Source organism: Mandrillus leucophaeus, unplaced genomic scaffold (assembly GCF_000951045.1).
Source record: "Mandrillus leucophaeus isolate KB7577 unplaced genomic scaffold, Mleu.le_1.0 Scaffold690, whole genome shotgun sequence".
In the NCBI taxonomy this organism is placed as follows: Eukaryota; Metazoa; Chordata; class Mammalia; order Primates; family Cercopithecidae; genus Mandrillus; species Mandrillus leucophaeus.
The window spans coordinates 2,104,539-2,125,114 of NW_012107475.1; the positions used below are offsets into that span (position 1 = coordinate 2,104,539).

At 35.0% G+C, this 20,576-nt stretch overlaps 1 protein-coding gene across 2 annotated transcripts in view; it reads left to right on the forward strand.

Annotated features, from left to right (window-relative positions):
* Positions 1-20,576, forward strand: part of GRIK2 (glutamate receptor, ionotropic, kainate 2) — a 747,114-nt gene that overhangs the window by 474,599 nt on the left and 251,939 nt on the right. The window lies entirely within an intron of this gene.

A 20,576-nucleotide genomic window follows, 5' to 3' on the forward strand; every position in this document is an offset into this window, starting at 1 on the left:
ATCATATTTCCCCATAACTGTCCATTCTTCATCAAACTTAAGCATAAAAGTACACAAGTTTACTTCATTTTGAGAGTCTTCATTTTGGAAGGTTTCCATGTCATGTAAAACTTGTATTAAGTAAATTTGTATGTTTTGCTCTTGTTAATCTGTATTTTGTTATAGAGGCCTCAGCCATTAATCTAGTGATGGGTGAAAAAAGAAATCAACCCACCAAGATTCCTTTATCAATTGCCTATAACTCTGTATATTTTCAATGTGTAACAAAAAAGTCATGGATTCCAGCCACATGTGTAAACCAAGTTGACCATCGTGCTCTGCCAGTGGAAACACACTGTGACAGTACGACTATGGTATTACCTGTGTATCAATAAGACCACAGACAGAATTTTGTATCTGCAATTTTTCCATTTCAAGAGTACATTTATTTTAAACATAATTCATTACCAACAGCCAACCCTCTTTTTTTCACTCTATTAATACAACTTTTTCTTTACTTTTTTTTTTTTTTTTTTTTTTTGAGATGGAGTCTTGCTCTTGTCGCCCAGGCTGGAGTGCAATGGTGCGATCTCGGCTCACTGCAACCTCTGCCTCCTGGGCTCAAGCAATTCTCGTGCCTCAGCCTCCCGAGTAGCTGGGATTACAGGTGCCCACCATCACGCCTGGCTAATTTCTTGTATTTTTAGTAGAGATGAGGTTTCACCATTTTGGCCAGGCTGGTCTCAGACTCTTGACCTCAGGTGATCCACCCACCTTGGCCTCCTGAAGTACTGGGATTATAGGTGTGAGTCACTGTGTCCACCAATACAGCTTACTTCTTAAAACTAGTCCAGAATATGCTTTATTTTTTTCTAATTGAACGAGGCTCTTTTTGATGCCAGGTTCATGCTCCTGCACCAGTTTTGTTTGTTTGTTTGTTTGTTTTTACAAGAATGCCTACAACTTACCAGTTACCTTCCAACATGATTTTTAGTACATATCTGAATTCTGTGCCTACAAACTTTTAGCAAGACTCCATGCTACTCTGACTTTCAAGTTCTGAGTTTGTATCTTTGCTCATAACGTTACAACTACTTTGGTTGGGTGCTAGTAGAGGCAATGCCAGTGCTTACTTTTCACCAATCCTTGAGCTATATTTAGTTTAGGAATATGAGTCTATTAGGTGAAGAAGGAATGTAAGATATTTCAGATAGTGGAGAAAAGTATATTGGAAGGCACATATGTGTGAAAGAGTTTAGGATATATGAATAACTCTTAAGTAGTCTACTACTGATGCAGCACAGAAAATGTAAGGGACTGGCGATGGATGAGTGTGAGCAGATAGGCAACAACAAAGTAGAAAACCTTTGTAAGTTTCCAGAAGGAATTTCATTTTTACAATACTAAAGAAATTTTGAAGGATTTTAAGTATATGAACAGTATGATCAAGTTAGGGGTTTTAAAGATCCCTTTTAGTATTGAAGATGGAATTGTTGTTCACTGGACAAGATTTGGTGAGAACAGCCAAAAATATTTCAAGAATACAAGCTGATAAGATCTGAATTATGGAAATTTCTGAAGGGATGGGGGAAAGAAATCAGATTCGAAAGATATATAGGGGAAAAATGAAGAATACGTAGTTTGAAAATTGGGCTTTATGAAGTCAGAATTTAGGAATACATCTTTCTGATAAATATGGCTGGAAATGGGATTGAGGTATAAAAGCAGAATTGAATTAATACAGAATGAATTTAATTTTGAACATACTGCATTTTATTTTCTTGTAATATATTGATCTAGTTGGCAGTTAGATATGTAATTCCAGAACTCAAGAGAATGTTCTGGCTTGGAGATAACTTTTGGAGTTAAGATGATGGTTGGCCTCATGAATAATGGTGTGGTAGTTCACTCAGAGAGCACGTACATGTTTCAGTACATTTACACTATTGCACATTTCTTTCTTCTCCTGACACTATTTCAGTGATTCTGTCCTAAAACTTACTGTATTCTGTTTGGTTTGACAAGCAATTATAAACTATGGGCTTCCAAGGAAGGTAAAAAGCATCTGGGAGCAAAAGAATATAATGTCCTTTGAGTCAGACTCACAAGTTCTTTAAGCATATTGGGAAATGATGATTTTAAGATGACATCCATGAAACATTCAAAACGAGTAAATCCTGAATGTGTCAGATACCTGCAACCTAACTTCATTTCCTGATAATATCAGATTCTTAGGTCCTGATCTCTGTGTTTTCAACTACAACTTGAGTACTTGACATTGATTTCTAATTACTTCTCTTCATTTAAGATTTATTGGATACTCTTAATGACAGCCTATATCCTGACTCCAATTAACCCCACCACTGTGACTCAAAAAGAAAGTTACAGACTTCTTCCTCTCATAGAAAACACACATATTTTGTCTTGCTGGCATTACTGGAATCAGTGCTTTAACATAAAATCCACAATAACAGATAAGTCCTTGGTTTATCCACTTATCAGTCAATTATTTTATTAGGTATACTTCTTATTAGGTGTTTGTACATCATGACATTAATTAGGTGCCTAATCTGGAATGAATATTCTTAACTTGAATCCTATACATTTTATATTCTGAGCTCTCTTAGCTTTAGTTCTACATAGTAATTGATTAAAAAAAATGCATGAATTTATTTTAACTACTTTGAGTAAACTCATATTGGAAAAGCAAACAAAACATTTTTTCACTTCTTCATCTGAGAATTAATAAAAGAAAAATGATTTTGCCATATAGTTGTTTGAAAAACATTTCATGTTATATGAAGAATATTTTATGCAACATTCAAATATAATTAGAGCCAAAGGCACTAAAATATTTATTTTCATGTATGTCACCGCTTTATGTCTTTAAAAACTCAAAATTTGTGTTTGCTGTTTTTAACTTTTAAATTTACGTTGTTGGCAAATACGATACTCCCTGACCTTGAAGAGAAACAAAACAGTACCTTCAAAATGCAGCACACACTTTCTGTGCCCTGGAGCAATAGCATTCCGTGTTTACTCTTTGTTTACATCAGAATTTCAGTGTGCTCCACAGTTCTGATAGGCGTGTCATATAGGCACACCCTAGAACTGTCCTGTACTTAAATAGATTTTAGAAGATACTGGGTTAAACAACGTTTGTTAGGTTTTGTTTTCACGGAATCTTTAACAAATTAATGTGCATTTCGAATATCTGAAGGGGATATAGGTATGTAGAATTTCCAAATATTTTTAATTGCAGAATGATTTTTTTTTTTTTTTTTTTTGAGACTGAGTCTGGCTCTGTCGCCCAGACTGGAGTGCAGTGGCCGGATCTCAGCTCACTGCAAGCTCCACCTCCCGGGTTTACGCCATTCTCCTGCCTCAGCCTCCGGAGTAGCTGGGACCACAGGCGCCCGCCACCTCGCCCGGCTAGTTTTTTGTATTTTTTAGTAGAGACGGGGTTTCACCGTGTTAGCCAGGATGATCTCGATCTCCTGACCTAGTGATCCGCCCGTCTCAGCCTCCCAAAGTGCTGGGATTACAGGCTTGAGCCACCGCGCCCGGCGATTTTTTTTTTAATACAGTTTATCTCTCTGTTGCCCAGGCTACAGTGCAATGGAGCGATCTTGGCCACTGCAACCTCTGCCCCCCAGGTTCAAGCTACTCTCTTGCCTCAGCCTCCCGAGTAGCTGGGATTACAGGCAACCCATCACTATGCCTGGCTAAGTTTTGTATTTTTAGTAGAGACATGGTTTTACCATGTTGACCAGGCCGGTCTCAGTGATCCTGACCTCGAGTGATCCACCCGCCTTGGTCTCTCAAAGTGCTGGGATTACAGTCGTGAGCAACCGCCCCCAGCGTGCAGAAAGACTTTTTGAAACTAAACCTTGGGGCATAATTTCTCAGAATAATACACTGTGGAAAACAATAAGTTCGACTTTAACAACTTTGAAGCTCTTACTAATATTTCTAATGGAATTCACTTACACGTGCAAATCTATGCACTACATAGCCTACCAATGATTAGCAGAAGAGCAGACCATTTCTGCAATTAGCTGCCTGATTGGTACCTGAATTTAATATATAACTGAAAGGAAGCTTTCAGTAAGGTCTGCGAGTTGAATGGAAAAATGGAAGTACAAATCTGATTTTGAATTGTGAGCCTGCCACTTAGTAGTTGGTTTACTTCAGGTGAGTTGCCATAACTGGAGTGGGGATAATAATGAATAACTTGAAGTTTGTTTCTATTAGAGATAAAAATTCATAAGTTATATGACATCATTCCTGGCACAGAATTGTCAGTAAGTGATCATTTTTATTGAGCACAGGGTAATCTACAAATTAAAACATAAGAAATGGTGTTCTTTACTAGTTTCCCCCTGGAATTTCTAATATGTTTGTTAACATCTTCTCCTATGGGCCACCATTCCTCTTCTTCAGGCCATGTATTGGTGAACTTCTCTATATTCTCTCTCAATTCATTTCTCTTGCTTGGAAACTCATTTATCTCCATTTACTTCATTCTACTCATACGTTTTTCTGATGGTTTTTCCTCTGGGATGATTTATCTGACTGACTTGGGACATTTGTACTTTTCCTTCTCTCACATCTAATGATCCTTTTGTCTATAAAATGTATCTTTATGCATTTAAATGCAAACTTTTAGTATTTGTTTATATTTTTCTGTAGAAGTTCTCTGTCTTCAACTAGATTCTCTGTCCTCAACTAGATAGGTGCTTGAGAGAAGTAACACTGTCTTAAAGTAGAGTATTTCTTTTAAATGATAGGTACTCAAAAAACAATTTTTTTTTACAAAAGACAACAACTGAAGGTTAAACTCACTATTTATTAAGGGAAAAGCACTTTCAGTAGATAGATGTGGCTAACTACTACTGATCATTGATGAATAATTCTCATTGCACAAGATCTTTTTCGTGTCTGTTTTACACGCATATTCAGTGACATTGAAGGGGTTTGCCAGTGTCTGATCAACTTTTGAGTGGGATATGGGTAGAAAGCCAGTTAGTATTCAGTTCTTTATTCTAATTCATTTCTCTATCAGTATGTTTCCATTTGTTTTGGAGAAACAAATAGAAGTAGACGATGGCGAACACTGGAATCTCTTTTCTAACACCAGAGGGCCTCCAAACCAAATGTTCAGTGAATTAAAAGAAATAGAATCCTAGTCATTGAAAACTCCACCTTCTAATCTTTGGATGCAAAAGTCTTCATTTTTTGACTGGCTCCATCTTTCTTTCATATATTCAAATTTATTCGATCCTTAAGTAGTGAAAAATACATAATGAGAATATTGAAGAAAAAAATTCCAACCTCATTTATTACACCAAATTTGGTTTTAGGTAGATGCTTTAAAACAATTTTAGGAAATGGAATGCCATTCTAAGCAGGATGTGAATTCAAAGAGTGGTAATCAGCAATAATTATATCTAGATAGTTTGTCAGAGTTTGTAGGAGTAAAGTGTTTTTCCTAACTTAGGCCTTCATGTCCTTGTATCCCCCTATCTTTCTTGCTCCACACTTTTCTTCACTTAAGTCCTACAGAGTTATTTATACTTTCCATCATCCACATGAATCATTTTCGCTCTTCAAAGTATTTCCATCTACGCCACTTCTTTAACTCAATAGTTATCTGTCTTGACTGCATATTTGACCAGCTAAATAATTTCTATCCCATGTGCAAAATGAAAATGAGGGATCTCTTGTTGAACAAGTACTAAGAATTTCAAAAGGACACCAGCAGAGCAGAAAACCCCAAAGCAGACCCCTTTGAAATGTTGGGCCCTGTACCACGGCACAGGTCACATTCCTGAGAAGCCGGCCCAACTGCACGTTATAATCAGGTAGGAAGTTGTTTTTTGTTTTGTTTCATTTTAAAATAATGATGCTAAGGTAGTTCCCAGATGCATTAGATCAGAATTTCTGGAGGTAAGGCCCAGACCTCAGTTTTGTAATTTTAATTGCATTTTAATTGTAAAAAATTTATTTTAATTTTAATGTATAGTCAAGGCTGGACACCAAATACAAAGGCTATTTCCTTATGACTTGGCATATACTTACCTATTTACTTTTCTATCTCTCTCATGAGACAATTAGGTTTCTTAAGAGTAGATGTCATGTCTTATTAGCCTTTTCATCTTTATGACATAGAACAACACCTGGAACATTTTAGATATCTATTAAATAGATTTTAATGAATGAATGATTAAATAGATACTAGTATGACCTTGTTTTTAATTTTACAGGGTGTAATCAAGAAAAAAAGAAAGTAAAGGCAGACTTATTGGATGATACTTTGAAAGTGCAAAGAGAAAGCATACTCTTAGAAAAAATGTAATAAAATATTTGAGAAATTAGATCTAAATTTTCTTTTTAAATTGAAGGTTATTGAGAGATGCAATAGTCCCCTCATTTCTGTGCTTAAGGGGAAAATTATTTTATTTACACTATTACTCATTTAACTTTCAGAGTTGAGGAAAAGCAAGAATAAGGAAAAGAGATGGGAGAATGTTGACAGAATTTAGGAAAAATAATGTTTCTCAACATATGTGTGATACAGTTGAATAATAGGAGAGTAAAGTTGTGCTAGAAGATTCCTTCTCAAAGAACTACACGGCTTGTACATGGTACTAGAACTGGAAAAAATGAGCTATTATTAGCACTGGTTTTGTCTGATCAAATTAATGGAATAAATGTAATTGTCCATAAGCACTAATAAAGAACAATCTTAAGCATTTGCTAGTTTTAAATAATTCGGTCCAGATTTTAACATAGCATATATTTTCCATTATATGGTTATGCTAGTTGTTTACAGGTAATGTAAGAGTATTGCATATATAAATAACTCATAATTATATTGTGTTTATAGTATATCATAGCAATTTGAGGACACATGACGTGTCTCATTTTTTTTCTTTTTGGTACAGCGTTTGGCAAACTAAGTTCAGAGGGCTAGATACATGTTTTTTGGATTTTATTTTTTATCGAAGTAAAACTTACATGATGCAAAATTCATCATTTTCGCCAAGGTATATAATTTAGTGGTTTTTAGTACATTCACAATATTGTGCATATATCACCGCTATCTAGTTCCAGATCATTTTCATAACTCCTAAAGAAAACTCTGTATCCATTAATCATTTATTCTGCACTCATTTTTGTTGTTGTTGTTGTTGTTGTTTTTGTTGTCGTTTTGAGACAGGATCTCATTCTCTGCCACCTAAGCTGGAGAGTAGTGGTACTATCATAGCTGACTGCAACCTCAAACTCCTGGCTCAAGCAGTCCTCCCACTTCAGCCTCCCATGTAGCTAGGATGGCAAGCACACACCACCAGGCCTGGCTAATATTTTTATTTTGTACAGATGGGGTCTCGGTATGTTGCCCAAGTGGGTCCTGACCTCAAACAATTCTCCCTGCACAGCTTCCCAAAGCACTGAGATTACAGGTATTAGCTACTGTGCCCCCAACCTTGCATTTGTTTTTACTCCTGAGACCCTGGCAGTAGCCTATCTGCTTTCTGTTTCTATGGTTTGCGTATTCTGGATATTTCAGGGGGACTAGAATCATGTACTGTGTGGCTTTTCGTGTCTGCCTGCTTTCACTTAGCATAATATTTTCAAGATTCATCCGTGCTATAACATGCCTCAATACTTCAATATTTTTATGATTAAATGATATTCCATTTTATGCATATTCATCATTTAGTTTATCTATGAAACCACGGATTGGCATTTGGTTTGTCTCCAAAATTTGGCTATTGTGAGAAGTTCTGCTATGCACATTGGTTCACAGTTTTTGTTTAAACACCAATTTTTAATCTTTTTGGGATATATACCTAAGAATAGCATTGCTGAGTTCTATGGTAATTCCATGTTTAACTTTTTGAGGAGGTGCCAATTTATTTTTTTTTTAATAGCAGCTGCACAATTTTACCTTCTCACTAGCAAATGTATGAAGGTTCCATTTTCTCTATATTCTCACCAACTTGTTATTTTCATTTTTAAAATTATAAAACATCCTGGTAGATGTGAAGTGGTATCTTATTGTGGTTTAGATTTGCATTTCCCTAATGACTAACGATGTTCAGCATCTTCCTGTGTGCTTGTTGACATCTGTATGTCTTCTTTGGAGAAATACCTGTTCAAGCTCTGTGCCCATTTTTAAACAGCATTGTTTGTTTTCTTGTTAAGTTGTAATAGTTCTTTATATATTCTGAATAGTAGAATATTATCAGTTATATGATTCATAATATTTTCTCCCATTCTTTAGGTTGTCTTTTCATTTGCTTGACAATGTCCTTTCATACACAAAAGTTTTCACTTATGATAATGTCCAATTTATATGTTTTTTGTTGATTATATTTTTGGTGTCATATCAAAAAAACACATTGCCAAATCCAAAATCATGAAGACTTACCTATATATTTTATTGTGAGAGTTTTACAGTTTTATCTTTTACATTTAGGTCATTGATAACTTTGTATTAATTTTTTTGTATATGATGTGAGGTATCAACTTCATTCATTTACATGTAGATTTTTAGTTGTCCCAACACCCTTTGTTCAAGAGATGATTTTCATTTTTTTGTTGAGAAGTTTTACATCTATATTATTAAGGGTCATTTGTATGTAGTTTTCTTTTCTTGTGAAATATTTTCCGGTTTGTTTTCAGCGTAGTGTTGACCTGAAAGAATGGACTAGGAGGTATTCCCTCATGTTTTATTATTTGGAAGAGTTTAAGAAGGATTGGTGCTAAATCTTTTTAAATGATGATGGAATTCATCAGTGAAGCTATTTGGTTCTGGGATTTTCTTTGGAGGTTCTGGATTACTGATTCAATCTCTTTATTTTCTCTAGATATATTCAAATTTTTATTTCTATTTCAGGAAGTTTTGATAGCAGTATCCTTGTAGGAATTTGTCCATTTCATCAGGGTGGTCTAATTTGTGATGTACAATTATTTCTATGATTCTCTTGTAAACTTTTTATACCTGTAAAGTTGGTAGCAAAGGTCCTCTTTTTTTCATCTGATTTTTTTCCTATTACTTTTTCTTGATTGGTCTAGCTAAATGTTTGTTAATTTTGTTCACCTTTTCAAATAATCAAATTTTTGTTCCATTGCTTCTCTCTATTTTTTTTTTTTCTGTTCTCTCTTTTATTTATTTCCAAGGTAATCTTTCTTCTTTTCTTCCTACCTGCAGGTTTAGTTTGATCTTATTCTTCTAGGTTTCTATGGTGTAAATTTGTGTTATTTATTTGAGATTTTTCTTCCTTTTTAATGTAGATATATACAGCTATAAATTCCCTTTGAGGGACTGCTTTTACTGCATCCATTGAGTTTTAATATGTTCTGCTTTTGTTTTCATTCATCACAGAGAATTTCCCTTCTAATTTCCTCTGCAGCTCTGGTTTCTCTCAAGGCCAGTTTCTATTAATTTCTTTTTTCCTATCAATGAGCTGTACTTTCTTGTTTGTTTGCGTTTTTCACTTTGTTTTGGTTAAAAAAGTGGACATTTTAAACAGTGCAATATTGCAACTTTATAGATATTCCACCCACCCAGGTTTTCTTTTTTTTTTCTTTTTCTTTTTCTTTTTTTTTTTTTTACTTGTTATTATAGTTCTTTATTGTTTAGTGGCCTTGCTAAGCTAATTTTGTAAAGTCTGTATTTTTTGTTCTGGGTGGTCACTGAAATGTGTGATTGTTAGGTTAGTAGTACCTTAGTAACTTGACAGAGATTTCTTTAAACTCCTGGAATGAAGCAACAAGAAACAAAACCAAACTTCCCATCTTTGTAGTTTGGTTGTATATTGGGGCACTCCTTTACTGTTTAGCCAGGCAGTTTACAATTCTGACCTATTCTTCCTTCCTGCTTGCATGGAGCCTGAATCTAGCCAGAGGTAAGGGCTTAGGGTCTTCTCACGTCCTTTCGGAACATACATCCCACCCTGGTTATGTGCATGGACTTCTAGATTCCCTTGACTATATAGGAGCTTGTCCCAGCTCTTATATATCCTTCCTAGTCTTGCAGTCTCAGGCTTTCAAGTGAATCTATTTCTTGCCCCTACTTTTCCCTCTTACCCACCAGGTGGCAGATAATGTATTTGCCTTTAAATGCTGACAAAAAACACCACGTGTGAAGCAGCTTCAGCCTTAGGGAAACTCCTATGCAGATGAACCAATGGCAAGTCCTTGAGCCCATCCCCCTGGGAGATACCACACAGGTTAAAGCACATAACTACAATTTGGTAAGAATAAGGTCCATATGGTTTCTTATGGTGTGTATTACCTACATCAGGAATGCGGGCTACTATCTTCAAGACTGTTGTGGAACTGAGGAGTATCAAGTAGTATCAACAGGGTAAATTAATATGCCACAGAGCTCTCCTATCAAGATTCTGTAGTTTTTGTCTTCACTAAGCATTTCCTTGTTATTGTAAGTTTTTATTAGATTTTAGAGTTATTTAAAAATTGATTCTGATGGCTTGCCAGTTTATTAACTGCTTCTATGGCTACTTTCACACTATAATGACAGAATTGAATAGTTGTGACTATATAGTTTATAAAGCCAAAAATATTTACTATTTAGTCTTTAAAGAAAAAAAAATTGAACCTCTAGTCTACATATGTATATTCAGAATTTACATAAAAATATTTGTTTCCTGAATGTATTAATGACTAAATTGGTAGACGAATGGATGAATGAATACATCCAAAGTATTTATATTTTAACAAGAGGTATTCTGATATAGATATCTACATGCATCTTGTTAAACTTCAAATAAAAATTTAGAAAATCATGGTAATTTATTGATCATCTTTGGAGTTGCTGTTTTCACTTATAGGTTACTACGGAAATGCAGGAGTGGTGGTAGTCAATTAAAATCAATAAATATGCCAATCAAACACATATGTTACTACTGGGCATCATTCCCGTGGTGTTTATAAGCTGTCCCCCATCCCTTGATCAAATCATACCTCATGTGTGCTAAATCTACCCAAGAGTGTTGCTTATTAATGAGTTGATAACGTTTTCTGTGAAAGAAAAAAATTATCTTTGCTGAAAATCTTCCTTTATTCTGCTTGTATTTCTTTGTTAAGTATTAGTTATATTTCTTGGGTGTTTTTCACCATTCAAGAAAAACACCTTTTACCCATAATGAAAGTAAACTTACCTATGAAAATTTTATTTAATAAAAAATTTTAGTTTAGGTGCCTGAAATAAAATAAAAATAATGTTAAACAGGGTTGAAAAGAATGTTAAAACAGGTAACTAAGACTTGCTGCCTTATACTATCCAGTAAAGCAGACTTTCCAAGTGTTTATCCTCTGTGCTTGGATGAGAGGACAGCAAGTGAAGATCCGGGAAAGTTCAAGTAAAGCATGGTCTAGATAGAAAGGGAAACAAACAAAAACCCCCAAACCAAAACTAACCCAATGAAAAAGGGCAGAGGGTTATCCTTTGTTCCATCTCCTTAACATTGCTGTCCATAGTAATACCGTTCATTCTTAATTTCCCTTTTAAAAATGTGACTCTCCCCTCTGCATTGTCCTGAGCACCTCTTGAACACTTGGAGGGCAAGATGTTGAGGTCTGTTTTGTTTCATTCTTGTTAAGGTATAAGTCTGATAGTTATAATGAACCAACTCACCTTCCTGAAAAGCATAATTGTTCCACCATTTCTGTTGCCCATTCGTCAGTCTTCTACTTTCATTCAACTTAATATCTGCCTTGATTTCCATACCCTATAAAAACGAGATTGCCCTCTTACTAGTTATGATTTAATGCCCTCAGTGAGAGGGCAGTGATAAGATATAGAGACTCTGAACACACTGTTCAGAAAAGAGAAGGAAATTATTTTCAGGAAAATTATTTTCAGGAAATTATGAAATTTCAGGAAATTATAAATTATTTTCAGGAAAATATGAACTACTCAGTTTTGTTTCAATTGCCATAATTTTACTTTAATCTTAGATTATTATTTTTGTAACCATTATGGTTTTTTTTTTCATTTGGCCCATAGAAATGCTATTTTAAAAAAAGGAGGGTTTTTTTTGTTTGTTTGTTTGTTTGTTTGTGAACCCTATGTTCACGAAGGAGGAAAAAAAAAAAGGCACCATTAGGTAATATTTTCTAAATGTATTGCATTGATATCTTTAAGAAACTGGAATTTCAGCTATTGCCACAAATAAACTTTACAAGTTTCTTAGTCATAAGGATAAATTCAAGAACATGATTGGGGTTACCTGAATATACCTGTCTATTTTTCAAAATAAATGATTTGTGGGCTACAGCATCCTATGTTCTGAGATTCACCACAGCGCTCTAAAACAAGACACATGTCCCTGTTTCTCAAAAACGTAGCCTGTGAAAACATTCCACATTCCACTTCTGATAATTAATGAAGCAAAGTAGACGTGTAAATAAATACAGAATAATGTATAATTGGAATGTATTTCAAATTCACCACTAGATTGGGAGTTCCATAAGGGCAGGAATTTTTCTGTGTTGTTTTGATTTGTTTTTCATTGTTCAGTGTTGTATACCTAGCACCTAGAAGAGTGTTGGGACAGAGTAAGAGTTCAATATATGCTTGGGTAAATACTTTGGTTAGTTTAGTCTTATCATTGCAATACCAGGGGATATTTTATATATATCACATTAAAATTAATTTACATTTTAATGTCCCTATGTTTTAAGTAGCATAAGTAAGACACTGATATCTCAGGGTTAACATATGAAAAAGATAATCGAGCCCTAGATAAAAGCTGAGAGATACATGAGTTATATGCTTTAAAAATTATTAAAAGTTTTATTATATTTAAATAAAACATTTTTATTCCCTCAACCTTAAAACATATTTTACTTTTTCAGAACTTCATTTTGGATTCATTCTGTGCCAACTCCCAGTCCAATGCAGATAAAAATACATGAGTTATTGGGTTCCTTAAAACTGGGGTTGATAGTAGAAATGCTGACAAATCCTTATTACAGATGCCAGTGGAATGAAGTGACTTTACCTCTAGCAAATGCTGATGTGGAGATTTAAGACTATATGAGAAATCAGTGAAGTTGCCCAGGAGAGTTTTATCATATTATTCATTGAACTTGGTATGTGATACAGTAATTGCTTCTAGTACCATTTTTCTTTTCTTATGCGAGGTTATTATTTATCCTTGTGCGTGTGAAACAGAGAAAGAGAGTTTAAAGGAGAGTCATAACTTGATGTAAAACTATCCTGTGACACAGTGTAGCTGGAGATAGGAATCACAGCAAGAAAACTGCATCTTACTTATCAGAATTAAATATGGGAAGAGTAATATTTGACATTGTGGAGATCCATAAATACTAAAAGGATGCACTCAGACCACACATATTTTTTTTTCTAGTGATGTGCAAACCTGTTTAAGACATATATCTAAGTAGGTTTTTAATCTCAGAGGGATCAACAAATTTATTTGCCTATGACAAAAGTGTTTTTTATTAGCTTATAGTTGAAGGAAATCAAATTAACAGGTAGGAGGCTAGTAGAACAAGTTAGATTAATAAGATTTAAATAGCCTAATAACTTTTACAATTATATTGCCATTTTCACTTCTTGCACGCATATATCCCTCATATGCTTCACACACTCCTAACTAATCACCAACTTTTATTATATTTTATCCAGTGTTCAAGTCAGTTTCTGTGAAAAATAAATAAAAAGTACTTTGGAATATAGTTTAATTTAAAATAGAGACAATTATAATTTAACAATGCAAACAGAAGAAAAGGCATTTTTAGATAATCATATGTTGCTACCTAAATCTGATTAGTTTAGTTTAACAGATGATGTTTTCATAAATTCTTAAAATACTTTATGTTAAAAAGATGTGCTCTTATTTAGAAATCAGATGATTTGTCATGTAGAAAATGAATTTTGTGTATTATATATTTACTACTTATTTTCTTCCATAAAGTTGTCTTGATTTTATTGTTCAATAATTAATACCACTTTTGCATACAATATAGCCCAGTGGTGAATCCCTGTTAATTAAAAAAAAAAAAAAAGTCATACAACAGGTGTTTAATTATGTAATGAACTATTTACAATTTTATATTCATATGGAGTTTGGAAATGATCACTAAGAATTATTTAATCAAGGAAGTATGGGAGGGATGGGTAAGTGGTCCAGCAGTCAGCCTGGCTGAGTTGTATACTGGCTATTGACTATGGGCCAAAAAAAAAAAAAAAAAGAAAAAAATACCTTAACATCCTTTCCCTCAGTTTTTTCATAATATAAATAATATTACTAACCTCGTATAGTTGTTATGGAGAATACAATTGAATGAATCTAAGTAAAGCATTTAGAACAGGGTTTGGCACACGGTAAGTGCTTGGGAAATGTTAAATAGTACTATTGCTTAGTCATGGGAGTTGACAAATTGCTGATCTTTGTTCCTTTTAAGTAAAACAAAACAAAACAATGAACTCCGTATTTGAAAATAGTAACCTAAATGAAACAAAAGTATGAAGTCAATAGAGCTAATTTACTATACCTACATGCTTTATTTTTTCCCATTCCACCAACCCAGTGTTCTCAGTCTTTCCCCTATGCTGCAAGGGAATATGATATTCTCCTCAAGTCCTTAACCCTCTGCACATGGGTTAGTGACTTGACGATTTGTTACTATCATGCCCAAGCCTCATAGGGGAACTTAACTGTCTGAATTTTTTTCCTTCAAGTTCAGGTTTCCCTGGCTTCCCCGGTTGACCAGAGCAATCCATCTCTATTCAATTCATTTCAGCAGTCATTTTATTGGTAAGCCTGCTATGTGCCAGGGGATGTTTGGTGCTTTTGAAGCAAAATTAAGTAACCATTTTGCTCAGTAAATCGCTCAAGTCTAGTTCAGAAGGCTTACATATACATCAACACTTACTACTCAATATGATAAATGCTATGGTAAAAGTATTCAAAAGTTGTTGTGGGAGCATCAGGAAAAGAAACACCTGAATATGTCTGAAATGTGAATACTCAGTACCAGAAAGCTGTTTCATCACAGGACTTCTTCCCTTTCTAAGATAACAAGGGTAGATAAACTATGACCTATGGAAATGTTTTATCTACTTGAAAGACTAGCAGGCCAGGAAGAGCAGTGAGGCAAAAGGATATGATAACCTCTTGGGTAGAAGGGCACTACATCTGTCATATTTGCAGTACTTTGTGTACTCCTGGGGACTAAAGTTTGTATGTGATCAAATGGTACATAAAAATCGACAAGATCCTAATTGTTCTTTTATTTATGTTAAACTCAAATATGTAGCTTCGGATGTAGTTAACAGATTAATTTCTGATTCCCATCTGATTCAGTTTAAAAATCCAACATATATGGTTTTCTCCCAAATGATCTTATGGTGTAGAAAGCAACCTAAAATAATGGGAAAAGTAGTTATTGTGGAATTCGAAAAACCTGGGTTCAAACCTCTTATTTTATTGGCTCTTCTTAGTTGTTCTCTACCTCTTCTTAGCTATGTGACCTGGGAACATTATTTAACCTCTACAAAAATTTAAATGGCAAATGAAAATAGTCCCAATAAGACTGCATTGAAACATATGAAAAAAATGCTTGACATCATATGGCATTAGGGAATTGCAAATTAGAACAATGAGGCATCACCGTATACCTATAAGAATGGCCTAAATCCAGAACACTGACGGCACCAAATGCTAGGAAGAATGTGGAGCAACGCAGTCTCTCATTTCTTATTGGTGGGAATGGAAAATGGAGCTACCACTTTAGAAGACAGTTTGGCAGTTTCTTTCAAAACAAAGCATACTCTTACCATATGATCTTGCAATCATCCACCTTGATATTTACCCAAATAAACCAAAAACTTATGTCCACACAGAAACCAGCACATGGATGTTTATAGCAACTTTATTTATAATAGCCCAGACTTGGAAGCAACCAAAATTTTCTCCAGTGGGTAAGTGGACAAATAAACTGTGGTATATTCACACTATGTAATATTATTCAGCACAAAACAGAAATGAGCTATCAAGCTGTGAAAATACATGGAAGAAACTTAAATGCTTGTTACGAAGTGAAAGAAAACAATCTGAAAAGGCCACATTCCAGCTATGTGACATTCTGGAAAAGACAAAACTCTGGAGCTACTAAAAAGATTAATGGTTGCCAGGAGTTAGAGTGGAGAAAGAAATGAATACATAAAAGCATGGAGAATATTTAGGGCATTGAAACTATTTTGCACTGATACTACAATGGTGGATGCATGCCATAATACATTTGTCAAAACTCATAACATAGACAGCACCAGGAATGTGCCTATAATGTAAACTATGGACTGTAAGTGGTAATGACATGCCATGGAAGGTTCGTCCGTTGTGAACATGTACTGATTTGGTGCTGGATGTTGATAGTAGGGTAGACTAGGCCTCTGGGAGGGGTAGAGAGATATGGGAAATGTCAATATCTTCTGCTCAGTTTTGCTGTGAACCTAAAATTGCTAGAAAAATTAAGTCTTAATTAATTAATTAATTTGAGACAGAGTCTTGCTCTGTTTCCCAGGCTGGAGTGCAATGGCGTAATCTCGGCTCACTACAACCTCTGCCTCCCGGGTTCAAGCACTTCTCCTGCCTCAGTCTCCCAAGTAGCTGGGACTACAGGCACCCGCCACCACACCCGACTAAGTTGTATATTTTTAGTAGAGATGAAGTTTCACCATGTTGGCCAGACTGGTCTCAAACTTCCAACCTCATGTGATTCACTCACCTCGGCCTCCCAAAGTTTTGGGATTACAAGTGTGAGCTGTGATGCCTAGCTTAAGAAATCCATGAAAAATTATTGGGAAGCTGAAATAATGAAATTATATTAAGAAGCTGATTTTTGCCAGATTTGTTTTAATTAATTCCCCAAACAACTTTATATATATTGTTAAATATATTTAGAATTGAGAAAATTGAGTTATAAAAGTAACTAATTTATCAATAATTTATCCAGTTAGTATTTACTGGACACTGCCTACTATATGCTAGGTATTGTATTAGCATGGAAGATATTATAATGAGTTCATATGGATGTTATATTTTAGAAAAGTGAGACAAAAACCCCCAATAGTAAACCAACACATAAATAAAACAATTGAAAATGACTTAAGTACTGTGAGAAAATAAATATAATATTGAGATAGAGAATAACAGAGAAGATTCTCTTTAGATAAAACTAAAGGAAAAATTTTATATTTAACTTGAGCCTTAAAGGAAGGAAAAGAGCTGACCATTTGAAGAGCTTTGTAGACAGACAGAACAACAGGTAAAGGGCTTTGAGGTGGAAAATTGCTTTGTATTTGTGAAACTGGGAGAAAACAGGATATCTAGACCTTAAGGAGAAGAAAATGGAGTTGAAGAGGGAAAGGTAAGTTTTAAGCCTTTATGATGAATATTTTATTCATTTAACATATGCGCCATGAGCACCAACTGATTGCCAGTCATTTTCTTCTATGCTTTGAGATAAATTAATGAACATAATCTCTAATTCCTCTATGCTCATAGGTTTATGTCATAATAGGGGAAGAAAGAATTGCACGTACATCAAAAGATAAATAAAACTTCAGATGGGATGAGGGCTGTGAACTAAACAAAGCAGGGTAGAATAATGTAAAGTACCTTAGAGGAAAGAGATAACTTATATATATGTGGTTTCTTTGAAGTGGTGAAATTTGAGCACAGGCTTAAATGATGAGAAAACAACCATGTGAAGATCTTAGGATAGATCCTCCCTGTCAGAAAAATAAATAAATAAAAAGCAAGTGCAAAGAGCAAAGACCTTGAGCTAGAAACGAACTTGGCAAGTTTGAAGACCAAAATGAAGGCCAATGCCTGAAATAAAATGAGAAAGAGAGGGAATAGAAGCTAAGCTCAAAGAGAATAGGCCTTGAAGACCAGGATAAATAGTTTTTATTTTATTCCAGTTTTAATGAAAAGCCACTGTGGGATTTTAAGCAAATGCATAATAAAAGCAGATTTAATTTTCACAAGATTGCTATGACTTTCTATGGAGAATGGACTGTAGGGGAAAGAAACGGAAAGCAAAAGAGGTAGTTACAATAGGAATTCGGATTAGAAATAAAGGTTACAGGAGCCATAATTCTAGCAGGGGCAGTACAAAGAAATTAGTGGAATCAGTATATATTTTGAGGGGAGAACTTGCAGCATTTACAAAGGATAAGACAGAGAGTTTGAGAGTGATTGCCTGGCTTTTGACTTAATCAGTTTTGTGAGTTGTGAAGCCTTTTACCGAGATGAGAGCAAGTGGTTGAACAACAGGTTTTAGAACCCATGGCAATGAAGTTGAATGTTATTCTAAACACACTGGGAATCTATGTGATGATTTCAAGTAGTAGTGGGGAGATAATTCAATGTATCCTTCAGTAAATTCCCTTGTGTTGCTCTGTAGCAAATGAGCTAAAAGAAAGGGAAGCAAAGATGATGACTCACTGACCAGTTTGAGTAGCAGAGTAAATGATGGTGCCATTTTCTAAAAGCAGAGAAAACTGAAAACATGTGAAAATTTTAGGGACAACAAGAAGTGTATTTGGGACATGTTAAATGTGAGACATAAAATCATGTCTATGAGACATAAAATCTTGCTGACAAGTGCTATTGGATATGTGTGCCTAAGACTTGCAAGAAGTGTGGGCCTAATGTATAAATTTTGAGGTCATCAGGATAAAGATATTATTGAATTTGATGTGTGTGGATCAGAAAAAAAATAGGGATAAAATTTTAAGAAAAAAGGATGGGATCATAACTAATTTTAGGAACATCAACATTTAACTGAGAAATTATAATAATGGACCATGGAATGTGGGGCCAAATAATGAAGTAAGTCAGGAGGGGACTGATAAATAGGAGGGAAATGTGAGCTCACTGAATTGGGGGTCTTTGTGTGATTGAAGAGCATAGGCGTGGGTGTGATTAAACAATGAATTGGATGAGTGGGCTGTGAGAAATCCTAATTTTCTGACAAATGCAGGCTGCAGTTGTGACCATGTGGAAGACAGACTGGATTTCAATGAGGGAAATAATTTGGTAATGAGGAAATAAAATAATTAAGAGATCAGCCGTGTTGGATACTTTATGTAGGTGGATTTTGAATATACTGAGAATAATAAAAATTAGAAAAAAGAATTACCATCCATAATCAAATATTTGAAAAGTAAAGGCTTCTCTTCCTACTTAATAAAACTTTTGAACCAGATTTCATTAAATGACAGCAATTATAGAGAGAGAGCCTGGTCTAGTGGGTGGCGTGAGTCTCAGAGGAGCAGAAGTCATTGCACAAGGCAGGGGAACAGCAATAAGGGGCAGGGAAAACACCAAATGTGCCTCTGTCTCCAATGGATGTGGAGGTAATTGAAAATAGTCTGTAGGAAAGAGAGCTGAAAACCAAGCAATGTCTTCAGGGTACAGTCCAGCAGAGTAGGGAGATAAAATGGTCATTCTAAAAATTAGGTGGAGATATGGAATATGCCAATCTCTCATCAAGACTTCTTTAACACACAGTGGCAGCGTTTAGAAGGGTCAGAATAACAGGAGGTGAGGCTGCAGGGTACATACAACAGTATAGAGATAAGGTAAGTCCATAGAGATGGGAAAAAGATGAAAATAATCTTGATTATTTCTTAGATGAGTGTGGACAAGCTGACACATGGCTGTCATGTCTAAAACTCCTTTAGGATAGCTCTCATGGGATGACTCTTGTTCTCCAGGGGTTGGGGAAGAGGGTGAGGACATTCCTAGGTGGACTGGCATGGGAATTTGCTAAGCTTTCTCACTCTGTAATAGCTTCCTCTAAGATAGTAGAGACTTTGCCCATGAGCAAATATTGAATAGCAGAACCAATTGTTGCACCTTGGTTTATTCATAGCAGCATAGTCTGCCATACCATGTGAAAGTGCCTTCAATAAAATGTGCTAATGCATGGACTCTTTTTGCACTTAGTTAAGCATACAAATTTCTTACAGGGCCTAATTTGCAGAGCCTCACAAAAATTGACTCCTCACCCCTTTTTTATTCTCATCTTGTTCAGCCAACTAACTTACTTACTGGATGTGACTTCTGTCACACTGTTGCCAATTATCCTTTTCCTGAAACACTCCAGTATTGTGTTGGTCTCAGGGCTTTTTACCATGCTGTGTCCTTGGCCTGAAATACTCTGTTTTCAGAGTTTCAAGTATCTAGACTCTTTTTCACCTGTTGGATTATACTTCATCTCTTACCTTCTCTGGAAAGGCTTTCAGGAAATTACTTAATTTTGTCTTGTCTTATTTTACCAAGTACCTTGCAGTTGTTTTCTTTTCTATTGACCTATTTTATGTTTTTATACCACTTAGGAGAATCTGATAATATGTGTTGTATTTGTTTAGGCATTTGTTAAGTGTTTTCTTCTCTTTTCATGAACTTCGTGGCTCAAGGATTTCTATTTATATAGAGGAGGGCTAGCTCACAATAGGCGCTCCATAAAATGATGTTGAATGAATGCATAAGCACTTGATAAAGATCACTTTCTCTCTCACT